This window comes from Ornithorhynchus anatinus, chromosome 14 (genome assembly GCF_004115215.2).
Source record: "Ornithorhynchus anatinus isolate Pmale09 chromosome 14, mOrnAna1.pri.v4, whole genome shotgun sequence".
Lineage (NCBI taxonomy): Eukaryota > Metazoa > Chordata > Mammalia > Monotremata > Ornithorhynchidae > Ornithorhynchus > Ornithorhynchus anatinus.
In genome coordinates, this window is record NC_041741.1 from 22,545,758 (window position 1) to 22,560,804 (window position 15,047).

At 50.0% G+C, this 15,047-nt stretch overlaps 1 protein-coding gene across 6 annotated transcripts in view; it reads right to left on the reverse strand.

The window, feature by feature from the left end:
* Positions 1-13,155, reverse strand: part of NAP1L1 (nucleosome assembly protein 1 like 1) — a 35,400-nt gene extending 22,245 nt beyond the window's left edge. For 4 of the 6 annotated variants that reach the window (XM_029078665.2, XM_029078663.2, XM_029078661.2 and 1 more), the window contains exons 1-2: positions 12,965-13,155; positions 4,992-5,048 (exon numbers count right to left, since the gene is read on the reverse strand). The gene's annotated coding sequence lies outside the window, so the exon portion shown is untranslated. The remainder of the gene's footprint in view (positions 1-4,991; positions 5,049-12,964) is intronic. The other 2 variants (XM_029078662.2, XM_029078666.2) reach the window with 2 other exon arrangements.
* Between the last annotated feature and the right edge of the window lie 1,892 nt (positions 13,156-15,047).

Below are 15,047 nucleotides of genomic sequence, written 5' to 3' on the forward strand. Positions count from 1 at the left end.
GCCAGGAAAACAGGAGGCAGGACTTTCCTTGACACTCGGGAAGAAAAAATGCAAGCTGACTGCAGGGGCAAGCATTCTTTCCTCTGAAACCGAAGCAGGTGTGGGTGAACCTAGAGCTGATCCCCACGGCGGGGGGGGGGGGGGGGGGGGGGGGGGGAATCCCAATCTGGGCCATCGCAGCAGACGGAGAGTGGCCGATGCTACTGGGCCGGCAGGGCGTGAGGATGAAGGGAGACACGCGTAAAGCCAGCTTCCACAGGGGCACAGAGGCCATTTCCACAGGGACGGGGGGGGGGGGGGGGGGGGAGGGGGAACGGGGGACACACACTTCTCCCCTTCCCTCAAAGCAGTAAAGCGCATTCGTGCTGGTCGAGGTATGTCTTCCCACTTGTCAGTCTGGAGCAGGGAAAGCAGGAAAGTACCTGCAGGAAGGATTGCGTTTTCCTTTTAATTTAAACATAACTGAAAAATAAATCCTCTGGGGCTAGTAGGGGTCCAGAACAGAAGCGACCCCCAAACGGAGGACACCAGGATGGGTACCAGGCCAGATATGACCAGCCAGGTGAGATGGCACCATGAGCAGGGCTGCCCACTGAGGGCAGGCACCAGGCAAGCAGTATTTACTCATTCATTCCATCGTATTTATTGGGCGTTTACTGGGTGCAAAGCACTGTCCTAAGTGCTCGGGGAGAGTACAATATAATTAACAGACACATTCCCCACCCACAACAAGTTTACAGACTAGAGGGAGACACAGGCATTAAGATAAATGTTACAGATAGGGTCTTATGTACTGTGGGGCTGGGAGTGGGGATGAATGAAGGCGGTAAGTCAGGATGACACAGAAGGGAGAAGAGGAAAGGAGGGCTTAGTCGGAGAAGGCCTCTTAGAGGAAATGTGCCTTCAGTAAGGCTTTGAAGTGGGAGAGAGTAATTCTGTGTCACAGAGTTGGGTGGGGGAGGCAGCTCCACGTTGGCCATTCAACCCTTCTGCTTCCGGATTGGTGGAATTCACAAGACATCCAGACAAATTCACAAGCCAATCCAACAGCCCTTAGGCAGATCACACCACCACCGACCCACGTCAACACAGCAGCCACCCTGTTACATATACGGTTAGCTTATTTGGTTGTACACACGAATATGGCTATCTTCTTAGGATTTTCATTCACCTATTCAACTACTTGGTGTTACTTCATTCTGACTTGGCTGAACCACTCATCTCCCCTTTGACTTTTTTTTTTTTTTTGTCTCTGCCTGTAGATCATGGGCATCTTGGGGACAGGGAACAGGCCAACAGGCCTTGCTTCTGCTGTAATCTCAGTGCTTAATAGTGTTTCACACTTGTTGGGACCTCAATAAATAGCACTAATTGACTAGAAGGTCGTTTCAGCGGTTATTTGGGGATGAGGCAGTGTCCCTGTGCCATTTTAAATGGTGGGAAAAGGCGATATGAAGGTTTTACCTGATTTTCAGCTCATCCCTACACATACTGAATATATGCTCTTCTCTGGCTACAAGGTAGAGTTAAGGGGAGGTAGCAGATAGGGCCAAGTGGATTTTGATTCAACAGTGGTGCCACTGTAGGCCCCTGAGCGTTATGCTGGCCTTCATAACGGGTTTTTCTTCTACTACCGTTCTCTGTCCTCGCTTTCTAAAATAATCAGTAGTGAATGTTCCTCCAAGGTCACAGGACTTGAGTTTTGTATTGCTGATGTACATCTTCGGCTGCTGCACAGGGTATTCAGGTGCGGGTTGGTATACCATCTCTGCCTTCGGGAGACTTACTTTCGGTGCTCCCCCTAATCACAGGACCTCACTTCAGAAGGACCATGGTTCCCACAGACTTGGCTTCACGGAGGTGAAGCCATTAGCCATTAGCCTCGCCAACACCACTTTGGGGACCAAACTGGTCACCGCCTTGTAGGGCCAGAAAAGGGTCACAGGTGGGAATCAAGATGGTGGCTCTGCTCCTTACCTTCAGCTGGTGGGGGGCGGGGGGGCCTAATTGGGGCTTACCCCATCCCCTAGTGTCCACCTGCCCCACTCCCAGACGCTAACAGACAACCACCTGACTGGAGAACGGGCTGAGCTAAGCAGCACCAAAGAGGATGGGCAGGGCTCCCATTAGGTGAGGCCGGCTGTTTGGGAGCCAGGACTCAAGACCCACATTTTTAAGGACATCACAATTCTGTTGGAACGCCTTCATCTTCCAAAGGCCTTTGGATTACTATCACAGCCTGGATCAGTGACATCAACGAATAGCTGTCAAAGCTCAAGCTGTCTGTCCTAAGTGATAACTGATTGTTCTCTACACAAACCCTTTCCACACACTCCTTCAGTGACACCCGAGTCTAGCTTCTATCATCCCGGTCCACAAAACCTGGTCTCCAGGGTCACCAATGAAAGATTGGTCAACCCTCCCGAATCTTGTCTCCTTTCACCCTCCTGGACCCTCTGCCGCCTTCAGCCTAGTCGATTACTCACTCTCCTTTGTTGTCCTCGCAAATTCGACCTCCGTGGGAAGTGTGTGAAACAACCAGAAGTAGGACAGTTGCTTGTTGGGACTATGTCTTCAGTGGTGAAGGTTTTTGGAGGTTGGCACCATCTAGGGAGTCTCTCAGTTGGTGGGGTTCAGCAGGAATCCTGAAAATTGGTGGCTAACGTGGGCAGTGGCTACCAAAACAACCACCTGTTGGTTTACAGAGCTAGGGCTCGGAACTGTCGCTGGGCTGTCACTTTGGCTATAAAGGTTGTAAGCTCATTGTGGGCAGGGAACATTAACTCTGTTGTAGAGTACTCTCCCAAGTGCTTAATGCAATGTACAGCCCAATAAATTCCATTAATTGATTGTTAATAATGGTATTTACTGAGCACCTGCTACATGCCAAGTACTCTATGAAACACTGGGGTAGGTACAAGGTAATCAAATATAGGAGCCCCAATCCCAAAAGGGACTAACAGCTTAAGGAGGAAAGGAATAGGGAATTTTATCCCTATTGACCAAATGAAGGAACCAAGGCAGAGAGGTTTAAGTGATTTGTCCAAGATGACAAGGCAGGGAAGTGGCAGAGCCCAGCCTAAAGCTTGGGTCTCCACTCTCGGTCCTGTGCTCTCTTCGGTCCTGTGCTCTCTCCAAATTTTGCCACCCACTTCCCAATAGGCTGCCTCGATTTACTCCAGTGGGGACAGCTTTAGCTGGATTAGGTGGTACTGTCCAAACCACCAATATAATTGATTCCTTCGTGAAGGGTCTGAGCCCTAAAGTCGTGGTGATGGGGCGGAGACCCACCGGTCATTCACAACACGCGATTTCATCCTCAGTGTCATCATCGACCTAAAGAGCCTGAAGTGAAATGAGGCAAACGACATCCACGGAACCGTAGCATCCTTGCCCCAAATGCAGAAGTGAATTAGAATTCATCTCTTCTGAGTTCTTCCTCAATCCCCATCCTAAAAGTCTGACAATTATCTTGGCATAAGGTCCCAGAAGCAATCTCATGTAATTAGATTCCAAACGGCAATTTAAATTACCAACTCAACTACTGATTGTGTAGCATATTCTTTAATTCTTATGGGTTATAAGGCTTATTTCCCCCCAGGCTCTGCCCTTACTGCTGAAGGCCAACTTCTAAGCGACATTCCCCAGATAAATGTCATCTTCTCCCCAGGTCCCTCACATTCTCCCAGATGCTCCTGCCTCCCTTCCATTTATGCACTCACAGCCTTCCTCTCCAACAGACCCATTCTCCCCAGTTACAGAGCTCTTCTGAAATCACACCCAATTCAGGAGGCTTGTCCCCAATAATCTCTTATCTTCCCACCTTTCCTCCACCTAGCAACTTCAGGTACCACAGTTTCCATGGCTCTTATGTTCTCCTCTTATTTATCAATGACATTTATGGAGCACTTACTGTGAGCAGAACACTGCTAAATGCTTGGGAGAATACAATAGGACAGAGTTGGTAGACATGTTCCCTGCCCACAATAAACTTATAACCTCTATCATCCTATCTGCCTGTACTGCCAGTCTCATCCATTATCGTATTTATTGAAAACTTACCTTGTACAGAGCACGGTACTAAATTTTTGGGGCTGTACAATAATGATAATAATAATGATAATGTTAGTATTTGTTAAGCACTTACTATGTGCAGAGCACTGTTCTAAGCACTGGGGTAGATACAGGGTAATCAGGTTGTCCCACGTGAGGCTCACAGTCTTAATCACCATTTTACAGAAGAGGTAACTGAGGCACAGAGAAGTTATATGACTTGCCCACAGTCACACAGCTGCCAAGTGGCAGAGCCGCGATTCGAACCCATGATCTCTGACTCCCAAGTCCATGCTCTTTCCACTGAACTTTGCTGCTTCCCTAACAACAGAGTTGATGTCTGTTTATTGTTATATTGTACTCTTCTAAAGTGCTGAGTGCAGTGCTCTGCACACAGTAAGCACTCAATAAATGAATGAATGAATGACTTCCAAGCCCCAAGTCCAACAGTTTGCATGCAAATGCTATTGATGATGGTGATAGTGATGGAGAAGAAAGGAGCCAGTACAATCCCCAGGATGTCAGGAAGGTGGGGTTAGCTTAGACCAAAGAGAGAACTGCCTGGAGAGGGGAAGAGTCCAAAGAGCTCTCATACTGCGGAATTTTGTAGAATTTGTGGAATTCCACATTTTGTGGATTTTGTGGAATTCGCCATTGTCCTGTGATTCTTTTCTGATGCACGGGTCCTCCCAACAGACACCACACCCCGCAACTGTGAGGCCCAGGGACCAGGTGTGAATCAACATGCCACCATTCAGTACACTGTTTTGCACGGTGAGAGGATTTAACAAGTGCCACATCTAACCTACCTTTCTCCAAATTCCCATCGTGCAGATCAAGGGAATTAGTAGCCCGGATAACCGTTTAGCTGTCAAGTATATAATAAGTAAATGGACCGACATCGTATAGGCAATTTTGAACCAAAATTTTACACGTACCTAGATATTCTAGTTTTTCACTGGTCAAATGGAACACAGGGTATCCTAGTCTGGAGGCTAAAAGAAACAGAAGCCACAAATTACATTAGGAAAATACTTTAGAGCACTTTGCTTTCTGAATCAGAAAGCCTGGAGTCAGTCAAGTCCATCCACCTAATACTGGAAGACGAATTCATCAGGTTTTAATACTATCCATGAACTTTTTTACACATTTTATTACTGAATACTGCAGCATGGCCTAATGGAAAAGCATGGGCCTGGGAGTCAGGGGACCTGGGTTCTTACCCCAGCTCCACCATTTTGTCAGCTGTGTTCACCTTAGGCAAGCTAACTTCTCTGTATCCTAGTTTCCTTATTCGTAAGATTCCTGTTCTCCCTCCCGTTTAGATGGTGTCCAATCTGATTGTGTTGTACCTCCCCCAGCACTTAGCACAGTCTAACTAGGCACCCAGAAAACACTTAAATACCGATTATCATTAGTATCAGTAGCAGAATTCATTGCAATAACTAAGTTACCTAGTTCTAGAACAAACTTCCAGCTGCCTTCTTCCTCTCACTCAACTCCTCTGATCTTCCTGCTCCAACCCCACCTCACTCACTTACCAAATGGGCCACACACTTTCCCATCATCTCTACACGCCTGTTCCCCACTGAGATCTCCGATCTTTTGACCCCATCCAATTTTCTCAAGTCATCGTGCCCCAACTGGTCTCCATATCCATCCCACCTCCTCGACACACAAATCCACACCCTCAACATCCCACTGTCAACAAACTCGATTCCCTTGCTCCCCGGCCCTGCTCTTCCCTAAACGTGCCCCACACCAGCCTGTAGCCAAGTATCAGCTCCCCAGTAGGCTTCCTGTGCTCCTGAGCACGAGCTGCAGGGTGCTCCCCGTGGAAATCCAGACACCAGGCCGACCTTATCCCTCTTGAATTTATCCTCACTTGTTTTACTTCTGCCCTCTCATCCACCTGGCAAAAATACTTTTCCATCCTTATTGATTCAAATGTTCCCTGCCCATTAACAGCTGTTTCAGACTCCCTCCTCAAACCCTGTCCCCCCAACCCTGCTGCAGCTTGCCCCTAATAGCCTGACCATATACTTTGCAGACAAAAGTAATTAACAGTACTAACAATAGTATTTGTTAAGCGCTTACTATATTCCAGCCACTGTACTAAGCACTGGGGGGGATATAAGCAAATCGGGTTGGATACAGTCCCTGTCCCATATGGGGCTCACAGTCTTAATCCCCATTTTACAGATAAGGGAACTGAGGCCTAGAAGTGAAGTGACTTGCCCAAGGTGACAAAATAGACAATTGGCAGAGCTGGGATTAGAACCCAGGTCCTTCTGAGTCCCAGGCCCATGCTCTAGCCTACCCTGCTTTCCCCAACCATTAGGTGAGGTGTCCTTAAAATCTCCCCTGCTCCTCTTCAGCCCTCTTGACTCTCCCATCCTTCCCAGCGGTATTGAGCTATTCCATCTTCTCTCAAACTCTATACCCACCACTTGGCCTTCTGACCCCACCCCTTCTCCCCTCAAAGCAATCCCTTCCACCCCTGCTTCTCCCCTCCCTGACCGCAATCTTCAACTGCTCACTTTCCAATGGCTCCTTCGCCCATGCTGGGTACATGTCTGTGTACCCCTTATCCTAAAATAAAGCCCTCTCTTGACCCTCCAGTGATCACCCCGTCTCCTGCCTACCATTCCTCTCCAAACCCCTTGAGCAAACTGTCTACAATTGCTGCTGACCTCCTCTCTTGCACTTCCCAATTGTGACATTATAGCTGCATTATGAATGGTTGTACCATGGAGTCCATTTCCAGAAGCTCTGTTGTTAAATTATAAAATTCCTGAACTTGCTATAGACTGTAATGACTGACACGTACGACTGAATTCCATCTAGGGAGCACCTTTCCTCAGAAGCATTAAGGCTTGAGTGTGCCGGATAGCCAGGTTTGGAACTGAGCTTTGGGGCTGAGGCTGCCCCTGCCCTAAATTTCTTGGGGACTTCTCCTGCCCTTCCTCGAGGTGATCCAGGAACTGAAGATTAGTTCTGCCTCCTGACATGAGAAACAGCCTGTGGGAGAGTCCAGATGTGAGAGCCTGGACTGAACAAGAGCACTTGCCTCAAAGAGCTAACAATCACATAACCCCTAGCACTCACTACTTTGAGATAATCAAAGGTAGAACGGAGACAAGCTTATCAAAATTCAACAGGGGTTAGCGGACAGTGCATATTCAGCACCTACTGTACTAAGCCATAATAAGGGCAGAACACTAGAGTTAGATGACACAGTCCCAGCCCTCAAGGATCTTACTATCCAGGGGATGAGATGAACACTGACAGGAGGAAAAAGACAAGGGAAAGACAGACGTGGGGATGAGTGAAGAACTAAAATCCCCGGGTCCAGAATTACCGAGTGACTGTGAGTAGTGCCCGAGTACGGAGGGGGTGCAAAGTAGTACTTGGGGAGAGACAAGAATGAGGCTCAGTGTCGTTGCCTTTAAAAGAACAAAGAACTGGATCAAGTAATTGACCAAGCAAAGGGGAAAAGGCTAATGGAAGCAATATGGCCTAGAGGAAACAGCACAGGCCTGGGAAGCAGAAGACCTGGGTTCTAATCCCAGCTGTCACTTGTCTGCTGTCTGACCTTGGGCAAATCATCTAACTTTTCTTGGGCCTCAGTTACCTAAACTGAAAAATGGGGATTGAATCCTCCTCCCTCTGATTTAGCCTGTGAGCCCTAAGTTGGACTGGGACTACGCTCATCCTGATTATCTTGAACCCCAGCGCTTAGAACAGAGCTTGAAACTCAGTAAGCACTTACATACCATATAAAAGGCTGCCTGAAAGCCAGGCCTCTAGAGATTCTGCTCAAAAGAATTGAAGCTTTTGAGTAGAGGGGAAAATATGGGCAGAACGATATTTCTGAAAAGTGATCCGAGTAACATAAAATGAACTACGAACTGGACAGGAGAAAGACCGAAGGAGTGAGGCAGGCAAGTATGAACTTGGGTCCGTGGCCCCTGGAATCCTTTCTCCACCCCTATAGCACCCACATACAGATCCTTATACTCTGCTGCTTCCCCTCACTGAATTACATTTTAAATGTCTGTGTCTCACTAGACTGTAAGCTCAATTTTACTGCACTGACTGTACTTTCCCATGTACTTAATGCAGTTCTGCGCCCACAGTAAGCATTCAATAGATACTACTCATTGAAAGTCAGGCTTTGATGGGTGTCCAACTCAAGATGGTGAAGGGTCAGATCCCTCAATGCTGTTGTGAAGGAAACAAAAAAAACAGTTAAGAATGAGGCCTCTAGACCTCAGAGATGGCGGTTATCATTCACTATCATCGATAACTGGGAGGAAGAGTGAATTTCTTATAGAGAAGGAGTTGGATGCCAGCAAGACAGACAGTGGAGATGTCCTGGAAACATGAGGAAATTTGAGAGGCAGTGTCAATGGCAGCTGAGGAGGGGGAGTATCAGGATAAATCCGTTAGTTTTAGGAAGGTGGTCTCTAGTGGCTCAGACAATTAAGGCTCAGACGAGTGAAGAAAGCAGAAACCAGACTGTAGCGGGTCTAAGTGGAGGCAGCAGATTCGTACAACCTCTTGGAGTGGTAGGGACAGGAATGGGAGGTAGCCAGAAGATGGAGGAGGAATTGGAGAAGGTCCTTTTAGAATGGGGAAAAGATGTAAACGTGCTGTGCCGGAAGGTAGAGAGAGAGGAGCCATCAAAGAGGAAAGCAGGTTATGAGGGTTGACCAGGGGAAGTTTAAGAGGGTTGACCAGCGAGCAAAGAGTGGAAGTGGGTATTTTTAGAAAGTGAGAGGGGATGGGATCAGAGAGACTGGGAAACGGGGGTACAGAACTGGGGAGATTTGAGGGAACTCAGGCCTGATGGTGTCTAAGAAGTCCCAGGGAAAGTTATCAGGGCGAGAGCGGGGGAGAAGTCGGGGCAATAGGCCTTCGGAGGGAAGTTACAGATCTGGAATAACTAGTGGAGTCAAAAGGCGTGGAAGCAGAGATAAGAGAAGTAATTCTGCTGAGCGGAAGTGTAGCAAGTGAGTATTTTTCACATCTTACACATCACTAAATAAAATAAAATTTTCAAAAGTGAAACTGATCTTTGGGACCGATTCCCTTGTTCTGTCACCACACCAATTTCCACATTGCTTTACTACATTTCTGATGAACATGCCTTAGCATTATGCACCCACTCAAATGCCACTGGCGAAATAAATGCAGCCACCCACTAACTTGAGGAGAAATTATGTGAAAAATAATTGAACTGCTACCCATAAGACTAGGACAATAGTGAGAAATATCATTGGATTTTCAAAGATCCCAAGCATCCAGGTCCTGCAACCACAAAGAACAAAACTGACAGTCCCTTAAGCTTGCAATATTTTTTCTAATTTCAGCTACGAAAAGCTCCATGTAGCGCTCTTTACGTCTTCATTTATTTTGTTCAAGCTGCAAAGCTCACGAAACCACTGAGCTTCAGTATTTAATATTGGACCAAACAAGACTACAAATAGAAAAAAACTGGTGACAGGGCATTTATTTTCCAAGAAAAGACAGAAAAGTTAGTTAGACTCTCAGGGCAGGCCGCTGTGTGGTTCAGAACGGTCTTCTCTATGACTCCTTGTCCTGAGCAAACAATGGAGAGGAATTCACCCCGTTACAAGGGGGGCTTTGGGGAGTATTTTACCTACCACTGACGTTTCAGCTGAGACACCTCAGATCTATACGTTATAATCAGGCCTTGACTAATATGAATAAATTAAATCTAACTATAGCCCAAGTCTTAAAAACCAAGAAGCACAAATAAAAACTTGATGGCGAGCTGGGGGGGGGGGGGTGCTGTGGTGGTAAATCCACACATACTTACTGAAAACCAATCTGGAGACACTATTCCTACTGGGCCGTTGGACTTTATCTACCCACTGGTAGGCCCCGCTGAGAAATAGCATGGCCTAGTGGAAAGACCAGGGGCCAAAGAGTCAGAGGGCTTGTGTTCTAATATCTGGACTCTGCCACTTGCCTGCTGTGTGACCTCGGTCAAGTCACGGGAGTTCGAATCCCGGCTCTGTCACTTGTCAGCCGTGTGACTGTGGGCAAGTCACTTAACTTCTCTGTGCCTCAGTTCCCTCATCTGTAAAATGGGGATTAAGACTGTGAGCCCCATATGGGACAACCTGATTACCCTGTATCTACCCCAGTGCTTAGAACAGTGCTCGGCACAAAGTAAGCGCTTAACAAATACCAACATTATTACTTCACCTCCCCAGACCTCAGTTTTCTCCTTCTGTAAAATGGGGATTCGATATCTGTTCTCCCACCTAGCCTATGGCCCCTGTAAAGGAACAGGTGTCTACCTACTCCAATTCTTATTTTCATGTTTTGCACAGAGTATGCACATGGCAAATACCATAATTTTTATCCTCAGCAGCCAACTGGGAGAGATGGATCCAGTGTGCAAAACAAGATTCAAATCCCTTGGAATTCTGTGACAAGTCCCAAATCGTCTACACTAAAACTCAGCATCAGCCCATCGTGGTCTACTCTGGAAATGGCAATCCACAGGTTAAAGTAAATTAAGGCATGCTGGGCTGATGGGTTTGGCCAAAAGAGGGCCATTTCTAGGACATCTGTGAACTTAGCTAAAACTGCCCAGGAGGATCCAACATTCAATGTTGTTCTGGCTAAATTGGAACACGTGGTGAGCCTAGAGAAGAAGGGTGCCCTAATGCAGGGCCGTGCGTCAGAGGATCTGGGCTCTAATCCCGGTTCTGCTCTGTACCTGCTGTATGACCCTGGGCCAGTCCCTATACTTCTCTGTGCCTCAGTGACTTCATCTGTAAAATGGGGATAAAGACCGTGAGCCCCACCTAGGCCAAGGACCTTATCCAACCCGGTTATTGTGTATTTAGCCCCAAGCTTAGTACTGTGTCTAGCACCCAGTATTTTATAAATACTGTAACAGAAATTTTAAAAAATAAGCTAACTTGACACCCATGGTGGCCTAGTGGAAAGAGCTGGGTTCTAATCTGCCTTCAGCCATTTGCCTTCTGTGTGGCACCGGAAGTCCCTGAAGGTCTCTGTGCCTCATTTTCCCTCATTTTCCAGGAAATGCAGACTGAATATCTGTTCTCTCTCCTAATTAGCCTGAGGAGTGGCAGTCTCTATCCTGATTATCTTGAATCCAGTGTTTGGTACAGTGCTTGGCGCAAGAGTCAGCACTCAAATACCACAAACCATTAATAATAATGGCATTTAAGTGCTTACTACCTGCAAAGTACTGTTCTAAGCGCTGGGGGGGATACAAGGTCATCAGGTTGTCCCACGTGGGGCTCACAGTTTTAATCCCCATTTTACAGACGAGGTAACTGAGGCCCAGAGAAGTGAAGTGACTCGCCCAAAGCCCCACAGCTGACAAGTGGCGGGGGCCGGGATTAGAACCCATGACCTCCGACGCCCAAGCCCGGGCTCTCTCCACTGAGCCCCGCTGCTTCTCTCACTACCAGCTTCCTCACATTTTATTTTAGAAAACCCACTACATAATACATAAAAACTGATAGGTGCCACTCTGATTTAGCCCTGCCCCCCACTATCCCATGTCCAGTTTGACCCAGTCCTGACTTTCTAAAAATACACTGTATCATCTTCTATATTTAAGCATTCGATGGCTCAAGTCCACCCCCGCCCCGCCCCCCCCAGCCGATTTCCACGCACATATAACTTGAATATTTGGAAAGCGTCGAAGTCCGGCCACCCAATGTCTTTCAAGTGCCCGGTGGGTCGGCTGAGAGATTGAATATTTGAGAAACGGTTTTCTCTGCCCTGATAGTATTGGGAATCAGAGAGGGTAGGGGGAAGCACCGGAGGGGAGAGCGACACAAAATGTCCTTCCAGGCCGCAGGAGCGCACGGGGCGAAGTCTGGGCGGCCAGTTTTGAGGACTGAGCCTTTTCAAGCCCGGGGCCGGGGCGCGTCGGGCCCCATCTTTTGTTCCGTCGGTTGCTCTTTCCGGCGACCGCCTCCGTCCCGGAGAGGGCCGAGGAGCACTTTGGGGACGGTAAAGATGGGGGCTGCCTGAAATCGGCGGGGCCGGGGCCGCCCCTGTCGGAAGGGGGGGGGGGGGATGAACCCGAGCCGGAGCCGGAGCCGGAGCCGGAGCCGGGCCGCGGGCCTCCCTGGGGCTCCGTGAAATGCCCTCTGTTGAGCGCTGGCCGCGGGCCCGACACTGTGATGAGCGCTGCGGGCGGATCGCGGCTCAAGAGGCTGGGCCCGGCCGTGGCGCCCCTCGCCCGTTTTCGGAGGAGGGCAACGACCGGCCCAAGGTCACGGGGCGGCCGCGGGATTGGAACCCCCATGGCCCGGGCCTCCCAGGCCCGTGCGCTCCGCCCCGGGCCCTCCCGCCCTTGCCCGTCCTTCCCGGAGGCCCGCCCGGAGGCGGCGGCGGCGGCGGCGGCGGCCACGCAGCCGCTTACCACGTGTGGCGAGCGGCCACCACGCGCTCCCTCCGCCGGGGCCTCCCGCCGCTCCGCGCCAACGGCGGCGGCTCCTCGGCGGGCGGGGGCGCGGCACGGACGGCCCCCCTCCCAACAGTCCCCAACCGCCGCCCCGCCGCGGGGAAGGACGGACGGACGGAAAGGAGGAGGGGACCCGAGGCGGCCATGGGGCCCGTCCCCGCGGCCCGCTCCAGCCGCGGAAAGGCGGGGCGAGGACCGGCAGCGCCCGCATCTCCCCCCAACCCCCGGCCCGGCCCGGCCTGGCCCGGAACCTCGGCCCCCGATCCCTCATCCTCGGCCTGGCCCGGCCCGGCCCGGCCCGGCCCGGCCCGGCCCGGCCCGGCCCGGCGCTCTCCCGCCAGCGGCCTCCTCCTCCTCCTCCTCCTCCTCCTCCCCGCCCTCTCTCCCTCCCTCCTTCCCTCCCTCGCTCCCTCCCGCCGTTACCGGTGTCCGAGGCCCGGGGCTGAGGCCGGGGCGGCGCAGTGACTCAGGACGGCTGAGGCGGGAGGAGGAGGAGGAGGAGGAGGAGACGATGGAGGCGTCGTCGTCAGCAGCGGCGGCGGCGGCGCCCCTCGCAGATGGCGCTAAAAAGACCCGAGCTCCCGCCGCTCGCGCTCATATACAATTAGCGTCAGCACGTCGCCGCCCGCCCGTCGCCACGGCAACGCGGAGGAGGCGGGCGCTGGAGGCCGGGTTGCCGGGCAACGGCGCCTGCGCGCGCTCTGCCGTCCTCCCCCCGCCGCCGCCGCCGCCGCCACCGCCCTCTCTCCCCCACTCCCCCTTCATTCATTCATTCATTCATTCGTTCGTTCGTTCGTTCGTTCGTTCGTCAATCATTCAGTCATTCATTCAGTCATCCAGTCATTCATTCACTCATCCAGTCATTCATTCAGTCATTCATTCACTCAGTCACTCAGTCATTCAGTCATTCATTAGAGAAGCAGCGTGGCTCCGTGGAAAGAGCCCGAGCTTGGGAGGCAGAGGTCTGGGTTCGAATCCCAGCTCTGCCACTGGTCAGCTGTGTGACTGCGGGCAAGTCACTTCTCTGGGCCTCAGTTCCCTCATCTGTAAAATGGGGATGAAGACTGGGAGCCCCACGTGGGACAACCTGATTCCCCTGTGTTTACCCCAGCGCTTAGAACAGTGCTCTGCACATAGTAAGCGCTTAACAAATACCAACATTATTACTTCTCTGTGCCTCAGTTCCCTCATCTGTAAAATGGGGATGAAGACTGTGAGCCTCACGAGGGACAACCTGATTCCCCTGTGTCTACCCCAGCGCTTAGAACAGTGCTCTGCACATAGTAAGCGCTGAACAAATACCAACATTATTATTCATTCATTCACTCACTCATTCATTCATTCATTCATTCAAATCACAGCAGGTAGAAACTTGAGTGTCAAGGCAAAGCATATTTATCCTCACTACCCAGAGCTGAAACAGAACAAAGAGATGAAGACACAATGATAGCAGAGGCACTAAATCTTTCCAAGGACTCATATAGGAAATTTGGGATGGGAACTTCCACTTATGAGGAGGAGAAGGGAGCTGAAGGGGATAGAAAAAGTATGTTTTATGTTCTTCATATCTAAAATGTGATCTGGAAAAATGAAGAAAGCTAAGAATCAATCATCTATACATGCTGATTGAAGCATCATGACCTAGTTGAAAGAGTCCAGGCCTAGGAGTTAGAGACTTGGGTTTTTAATTCAAGCTCCACTACTTCTCGGCTATCAGCTTGTTGTAGGTAGTGAATCGTGGCTTAGTGGAAAGAGCTCGGGCTTGGGAGTCAGAGGTCATGGGTTCTGATCCCTGCCCCACCACTTCTCAGCTGTGAGACTTTGGGCAAGTCATTTAACTTCTATGTGCGTCAGTTACCTCATCTGTAAAATAGGGATTAAGATTAAAATAGGGATTCAATCATTCATTCAGTCATTCATTCACTCATTCATTCATTCATTCATTCCTATTTATTGAGTGCCTGCTGCGGGTGCAGCGCTGGCCTCAAGCGCTTGGGAAAGTACAAGAGAGCGCTAAAGAGAAGCAGCACGGCTCAGTGGAATGAGCATGGGCTTGGGAGTCAGAAAATAATATTGTTGGTATTTGTTAAGCGCTTACTATGTGCAGAGGACTGTTCTAAGCACTGGGGTAGACACAGGGGAATCAGGTTGTCCCACGTGGGGCTCACAGTCTTAATCCCCATTTGACAGATGAGGGAACTGAGACACAGAGAAGTGAAGTGACTTGCCCACAGTCACACAGCTGACAAGTGGCAGAGCTGGGATTCAAACTCATGACCTCTGACTCCAAAGCCCATGCTCTTTCCACTGAGCCACGCTGCTTCACTGATGTCGTGGGTTCGAGTCCCGCCCCTGCCACACGTCCGCTGGGTGACTTTGGGCCGGTCACTTTGTCTACCCCAGCGCTTAGAACAGTGCTCTGCACATAGTAAGCACTTAACAAATACCAACATTATTACTTCACTTCTCTGGGCCTCAGTGACCTCATCTGTAAAATGGGGATGAA